Here is an 8,134-nt window from a genome sequence, read left to right on the forward strand (position 1 = left end):
GACTATCTGCTTACTGTACCCCCACAGCTGAGAGATCAAGTCCTTCCATGTAGGGGGGCTGGAAGATGTATCTTCATATTCATAGCCCATTAAGTCCTATCTCTGTCCCTTCCCCTCCTCTCTCCTCTGCCATTCTTGCATTCCCTTTATACCCCAGGAGCATTAAAGTTCTTGTTGTCTCCATGCCTTTGCTCATCCTACCTCTTTTTTTAGCATGCCCTTCCCTCCTTTGTTGGGCTAACTTCCACTCATCCTTTAAGGTTATTCTCAGAACAATTATCTCCTCTAAGATGTTTTTCTGGATTCCTCAAAACAAGGTAAGATTTTTCTTCATGTTGCTTATAAAATATACTGTGCCTGATGCTTCTTTACACTCTATTGTACATCTGCTTGTGTGTCTGTCTCTCATTCTAGACTGGGAGCCACTTTAGAGCCCAGCACCAGGAAATGACTGACTCAGACACAGGGGTACAATTCATGTTTGTTAAATGAATGATTGGATGGAAGAGTAATGGGGTTCATTAACAGCACTAGTATGTGAGTATATGGTCTTATTGGCTAAGAAGTTACAATATAAGTCTATTATAACATCATGTGTGTTTATTCAGACTTTTATTCTTAATTAAAAAAATTTTTCCATTACAGTTGATATTCAATATTATTCAGACTTTTAAACTTGTAATAAATAGGTCTCATAAATCCTTTGAATCCTTTTACATTTGTCTAGCTGGTTGTTTTGCAAAATGAATGGCATATATTATGCTTTCCTGAGTTTCTATTTCCCAACCAGCAGGTTGGGACACTTTGGTGGGTCACAAAGATGTTCTTGATGTGTCACAATATCTTTGGTTTCCTTATTCTCTGTTATTGATTTCTGACTGGCAAGGTAGAATTAGTGTTAATGTGGTAAAGAGAAGAAGTGGGACAACATAGGCAAATACATGAGCATTTAGAAGTCAGGTGTTTGGGTTTGAGTGGCTATGGAACCGTATCATTGAAGGGCTAGATGGGATGAAGGAAGAGGTGGGAGGCAGCACACCCTGCCTTGTCTTTATATCTCGTTTTGCACAAGGTTGGTGAACACAGAGATTCCGAATGACTGCAAATGATGTCGCAACTGAAGTCCCCTTGTGTGGAATTCAGTACCACTGCCAAGTTAGGACGAGCTAAGGATGGAAAATAAAGCAGAGCATGAGCTAAGGATGCAGATCACCCAGAGAGGCTTTTACTTGGTAAAAAGAAAATTAGCTCTGCATATGTCTGTGCTCATATATTAGAACTCTTGTGGTTGCAAATAATAGTAGCTTACCTGGAACCACCTTAGGCAAAAATTATTTGGGTCATTTAGAAAACCTTGTTTAAGGCAGAGACATAGTTGGCTTCTGTGATGACAGGGACAGAGGCTAGTCTCTGACTAGGGTGGAGGAGGTTGGTTTCCCTGTGTCAGCTTTCCTTTTTCAGACAGGCTTTTCCAGGAGACTAGACCATGGATGACAGCAGCTGCCAGCTTTTATCTTCCCGGGTTTCATTGATCCAATTCATAAAATAAATATCTATGGAGTAACTATTACATGCCATACATTTTTGTAGATGCTGGGAATAGCAGGGGAAGAAAAAACACATGAAAAAGACCTTCTGTTTATAATCTAAGGGAGGAAATTCAGATAGTAAACCAAAGTAAAGTGGAATATTTTATAGCATAGAAGTGGGATAGGGAGTGACAGGTGTGCGTGTTGCATTTTAAATAGAGTAGTTATGGAAGGTCTTCCTAGGGAGATGATATTTGAGCAAAGACTGGATGGAAGAGAGAAAGTAAACCATGAAGTTAACTAGTTTTGGAGAGAACAAATGCAAAGCACATGAGGTAGGTGTGGGCTTGGCATGTGTGCAGAACATCAGCAAGGCCACTGGGAATGAATTGGAGTAAGCAAAGGGAAAGAGGTGAGGCCAGGGAGGTAAGGGGATGTGGGCAGATTATGTGAAACTTTGTGGGTCATAGTAAAGACTTTGACTTAGAGTATGAGATGAGCAACCACTAGAAGGTTTTGTGAGGAGGACTGATGTTATTTGATGTGCATTAGGCTCTAGCTTCTGTGCTGAGAATGAACTGTAGAGAGGCAAGGATGGAAGTAGGGAGATCAGTTGCCTATTATAATAATCAAGGTAAAATATGATGGGGGCTTAGACCAGGTTGAGCCACAGGTTTGCTCTCTGAGAGGGGCTGCTTCTGTTTTCTAAGCTCCAATTAAAAGGGGAATGAGGACTATGAGGTCATAGGGGTCACACGGTTACAAGTATCACTGTTTGCCCCAGTGGGAGCACTTGGGTGGTGTGGGAAAAGGAACAGTTTACTTTAAATGTGGAGAACTGTTTCTAGAAGGAAAAAGTGAAAGGCAGATCTCAATAGCGATCTACTTCAAGCATTGTTTACTCAAGACTACTTTAAAACTTTAGAAGCATTTTCCTGCCTTTGCCTATATGTTTGAATCAATCTTGGAAAAATCCTCTGCCTGTAACTCACAAGGTATTCCACTACATCCATGGACTAGTCTGCAGAAAACAGAGGTAAGGCTTTTGTAAAGAACTGAGCCATGTGTAGATTTCATTCTGACGCAACGTCTTTTAGAGTCCTTGTCTCTTTCTTAGAGAAGTTTTCTTTGCTGAAATATAGCTTACTCAATTTCTTATTTATTGTCACAATAAATGACTTAAATGATTCTTACATGTGGGCACCTGATTTTCTCAAAAATTATCTCTTTAGAACACCATCTCAATTTTCTGAAATGAGAGAATGTGTGGCGAACATTGCGTTATTCATGTCATCTATGCTTCTGAGTGATTCTTGAAAATGGTGGATGAAAATTTAGGAATCTAAAGAGTAAAATAAGCTCTTCCAGTATTGCTGTTACAATTACAATGAAAGATTCTAAATACAGAAATGGTCTCGCTTTTACTTGTCTGGGTGGTCTTATATATTTAACCATTATACTAACTCAACGAGTGGTCCTTCAACAGTACGCTCTTTCCTCTCAAATTTTCTCCCAACGCAGGTATAATGTGATGGCATCTGAAACCATTTCAGATGTACTAAAATATCTCTCTCACAATTTTAATGCCCTCCCACTTCAACATTTATTATATTTAGTACTCTTGGTTTAGATTGAGTTTAACGTTATCATCTTGTATCCCAAAAGGAGAAGCTGAATATTTCTTTCTTATTTATTTACAAGCTTACCTATGGCCTTTCTAGAATGAGTTTTTTTTTGGTCTCTATTGTATACTCTCTCAGTACCACAAGGTCACCTTTTTACCCCATTGACCTTTTCCACCTGGCACTCACTCCCCTCCCCAGGCCTTTATCACACTATTGTCTGGGAATAATTCTTAAGGCACCATTCTGTTCATCTCTGATACTATGGTCTACATCTTCTAAAAGCTACACACAAAAGAGATATATAATCAACTTATAAGGTATAAATAAAAATGTGACAAGTACTCATCTAACTTAATAAGTACTACTAGATACTTTGTATATCCTTCTCCCGTCATATCCCTTTTCATTATTCCAGAAGCTACTGTGATCATGAATAAATTTTTATTTAATTTATTTTATTATATTATTTATTTGTTTCTTTCATCAGTGTGGATTATTTTGTACATACAAAATAATGTTATATAGATAATAAACAACATGTATTTATCATCTAGCTGAAGTAATAGACTATTATCAAGACCACTCAAGGTTCTGTACTTCTCTGATCTTAAAAACACATCCTCCAGCCATTTACTAAATTTTGTGTTTATCATTTCCCTGCTTTTCTTTATATTTTTTTATTGTTCAAAATGCTACAGATGTCCCCTTTTTACCCCATTGACGTCTTTCACCCCGCACCCACTCCCCTCCCCAGGCCTTTATCACACTATTGTCTGTGTCCACGGGTTATGCATATATGCACATAAATTCTTTGGTTAATTTCTACCCACCCAAAACCAACTTCCCTCTGAGATCCATGCTTCCATGGATCCATGCTTCCATGTCACTGAATCTATTTTGTTCAACAGTTCATTAAGTTCTTTAGGTTCCACATATAAGTGAGATTATGTGATGATGTTTGTCTTTTTTGCCTGGCTTATTTTGCTTAGCATAATATTCTCCAGGACAACCCATACTATCCCAAAGGGTACAGGATCCTTCTTCTTTACATCTGCATAGTATTCCATGGTGTAAATGTCCCACAGCTTTTTAATCCACTCATCTGATGGGCACTTGGGCTGTTTCCAGATCTTAGCTATTTGTAAATTTCACTGCTATGAATATAGGGGCACATAAGTTCTTTTGAATTGGTGTTTCAGGATTCTTAAGATATATTCCTAGAAGTGAGATCACTGGGTCAAAAGGCAGTTCCATGTTTAATTTTTTGGGAGACCTCCACACTGTTTTCCATAGTGGCTGCACCAGTCTGCATTCTTACCACCAGTGTACCAGGGTTCCCCTTTCTCCACATCCTCACCAGTACATATTATTTGTTGATTCTAACAGATGTGAAGTGATACCTCATTGTGATTTTAATTTGAATCTCTCTGATGATTAGTGACCTTGAGCATTTTTTCATATGTCTCTTGGCCATCTGTATGTCGTCTTTGGAGAAGTGTCTATTCAGGTTTTTTACCCATTTTTTTAAATTGGATTGTTTGTCTTTCTCTTATTGAGTTGTATGAGTTCTCTATACACTTTGGAAATTAACCCCTTATCAGATGCATCCTTGGCAAATATATTCTCCCATGCCATAGAGTCTCTTTGTATTTTGAGGCTGATTTCTTTTGCTGTGCAGAAGCTTTTTAGTTTGATGTAGTCCCATTTGTTCATTTTTTCTTTTGCTTCTCTTGCCTTAGGAGATGTATCAGTGAAAATTCCACTACGTGAGATGTCTGTGACTTTACTGCCTATGTTTTCTTCCAGGATTTTTATGGTTTCGTGACTTACATTTAAGTCTTTTGTCCATTTTGTGTTTATTCTCGTGTATGGAGTAAGTTGGTGGTCTAGTTTCACTTTTTTGCATATACCTGTCCAGTTTTCCCAACATCATTTTTTGAAGAGACTGTCTTTAATCCATTGTATGCCCTTGCCTCCTTTGTCAAATATTAACTGACCATAATGGTGTGGGTCTATTTTTGGGGTCTCTGTCCTGTTCCACTGATCTACATGTGTGTTGTTGTACCAATACCAGGCTGCTTTGATTACACTGACTTTGTAATATGGTTTGATATCCAGTGAAGTGAGTCCTCCAACTCTTTTCTTTCTCAAGATTGCTGCAGCTATTTCGGATTTTTTCAGTTCAATATAAATTTTTGGAATATTGTTCTAGCTCTGTGAAATATACTGTTGGTATTTTAATAGGAATTGCATTGAATCTATAAATTGCTTTGGGTAGTATGGACATTTTAATGATGTTAATTCTTCCAGTCCATGAACATGGTAAAATTTTCCATTTGTTTATATCTTTCTCTATTCCTATTTTCAATGTCCTATAGTTTTCTGAGTACACGTCTTTTACATCCTTGATTAAGTTTATTCCTACGTATCTTATTTTTTTAGTTGCAATGGTAAATGGGATTGTTTTTTAGTTTCCCTCTATGAGAGTTCATTGTTGGTGTATAAAAAGGCTGTTGATTTTTGGATGTTAATTTTGTATCCTGCTACCTTGCCCTATTCATTGATCAAATCTAATAGAACTTTGGTGGAGTCTAGGATTTTCTACGTACCATATCATGTCATCTGCAAATAATGACAGTTTTGCTTCCTCCTTTCCAATCGGATACCTTTTACGTTTTCTTCCTGTCTGATGGCTGTGGCAAAGACTTCCAGTACTCTGTTGAATAAGAGTGGCGAAAGTGGAAAACCCAGTCTTGTTCCTGATTTTAAGGGAAATGGTTTTTAGTTTTGACTACTGAGTATGATGTTGGCTATAGGTTTGTCATATAGATCTTTATTATGTTGAGGTATGTTCCCTCTATTCTCACTTTGCTGAGAGTTTTTATCAGAATGGGTGCTGGATTTTGTCGAATGCTTTTTCTGCATCTATTGATGTAATCATATGATTATTGTCCTTTACTTTGTTTATGTGATATATCACATTTATTGATTTATTGACTTATTTATTTATTATTATTATTTTTTTACTTTTGTTTAAAATACTACAGATGTCCCTTTTTCTCCCCAATGACCCATTCCACCATGTCCCCTCCCCCTCCCCAGTGCCTCTCCCCACCATTGTTCGTGTCCTTGGGTTGTGCATATATGCATATAAATTCTTTGGTTACTCTCTCCTTCCCCATACACCCGCCCTCTTCCATCCCTCTGACATTCATCAGTCTGATCCATGCTTCCATGTCATTGAATCTATTCTGTTCATCAGTTTATTAAGTTCTTTAGATTCCACATATAAGTGAGATCATGTGATGTTTGTCTTTCTCTGCCTAGTTTATTTCACTTAGCATAATATTCTCCAGGTCCATCCATACTGTTCCAAAGGGTACGAGATCCTTCTTCTTTATAGGTGCGTAGTATTTCATGGTGTATATGTCCCACAGTTTTTTATCGATTCATCTACTGATGGGCACTTGGGCCAGATCTTAGCTATTGTAATCTGCATTGCTATAAACATAGAAGTGCATATATTCTTTCTGATTACTGTTTCAGGATTCTTAGGATATATTCCTAGAAGTGGGATCACTGCGTCAAAAGGCAGTTCTATTTTTAATTTTTTGAGGAAGCTCCATACTGTTTTCCATAGTGGTTGCACCAGTCTGCATTCCCACCAGCAGTGTACTAGGGTTCCCCTTTCTCAACATCCTCGGCAGCACAAGTCGTTTGTTGATTTGTTGATCGTAACCATTCTTACAGGTGTGAAGTGATACCTCACTGTGGTTTTAGTTTGCATCTCTCTGATGATTAGCAACCCTGAGCATTTTCTCATGTGTCTCTTGGCCATCTGTATGTCCTCCTTGGAGAAGTGTCTATTCAGGTCCTTTCCCCATTTCTTAATTGGGTTGTTTTTCTTCCTCTTGCAGAGTGGTATGAGCTCTTTTTACACTTTGGAAATTAACCCCGTATCAGATACATCCTTGGCAAATATGTTTTCCCAGACCATGGGGTTCCTTTGTATTTTGAGACTGTTTTCTTTACTGCCTATGTTTTCTTCCAGGATTTTTATTGTTTCACGACTTACACTTAAGTCTTTTATCCATTTTGAGTTTACTTTTGTGTATGGTGAAAGTAGGTGGTCTAGTTTCATTTTCTTGCATGTATCTGTCCAGTTTTCCCAGCACCACTTATTGAAGAGATGGTCTTTACTCCATTGGATGCTCTTGCCTCCTTTGTCAAATATTAACTGACCATAATGGCGTGGGTCTATTTCTGAGGTCTCTGTTCTCTTCCATTGATCTATATGCCTGTTGTTGTACCAATACCAGGCTGCTTTGATTACACTGGCTTTGTAATATAGTTTGATATCCAGTAAAGTGATCCCTCACACTCCATTTTGTTTTTTTCCAAAACGACTGCAGCTATTTGGGGCCTTTTTTGGTTCCATATAAATTTTTGAAATGTTTGATCCAGATCTGTGAAATATGCTGTTGGCATTTTAATAGGAATTGCATTGAATCTATAAATTGCTTTGGATAGTATGGACAGTTTAATGATATTAATTCTTCCAATCCATGAGCATGGCATATTCTTCCACTTGTTTATATCTTCCTCGCTTTCTTTTTTCAGTGTCCCATAGTTTTCCAAGTTCAGGTTTTTACATCCTTGGTTAAGTTTATTCCTAGGTATCTTATTTTTTTAGTTGCAATGGTAAATGGTATTGCTTTTTCGGTTTCTCTCTCTGAAAGTTCATTGTTGGTGTATAAGAATGCCACTGATTTCCAGATGTTGATTTTATATCCAGCTACCTTGATAAATTTCATTTATCAAATCTACTAGTACTTTGATGGAGTCTTAAGCTTTTCTGTGTACACTATCATGTCATCTGCAAATAATGACAGTTTTACTTCCTCCTTCCCAATTTGGATACATTTTATGTTTTCTTCCTGTCTGATGGCTGTGGCAAGGGCTTCTGGTGCTGTGTTGAAT

The sequence above is a fragment of the Miniopterus schreibersii genome (genome assembly GCF_964146895.1).
Source record: "Miniopterus schreibersii genome assembly, chromosome: X".
Lineage (NCBI taxonomy): Eukaryota > Metazoa > Chordata > Mammalia > Chiroptera > Miniopteridae > Miniopterus > Miniopterus schreibersii.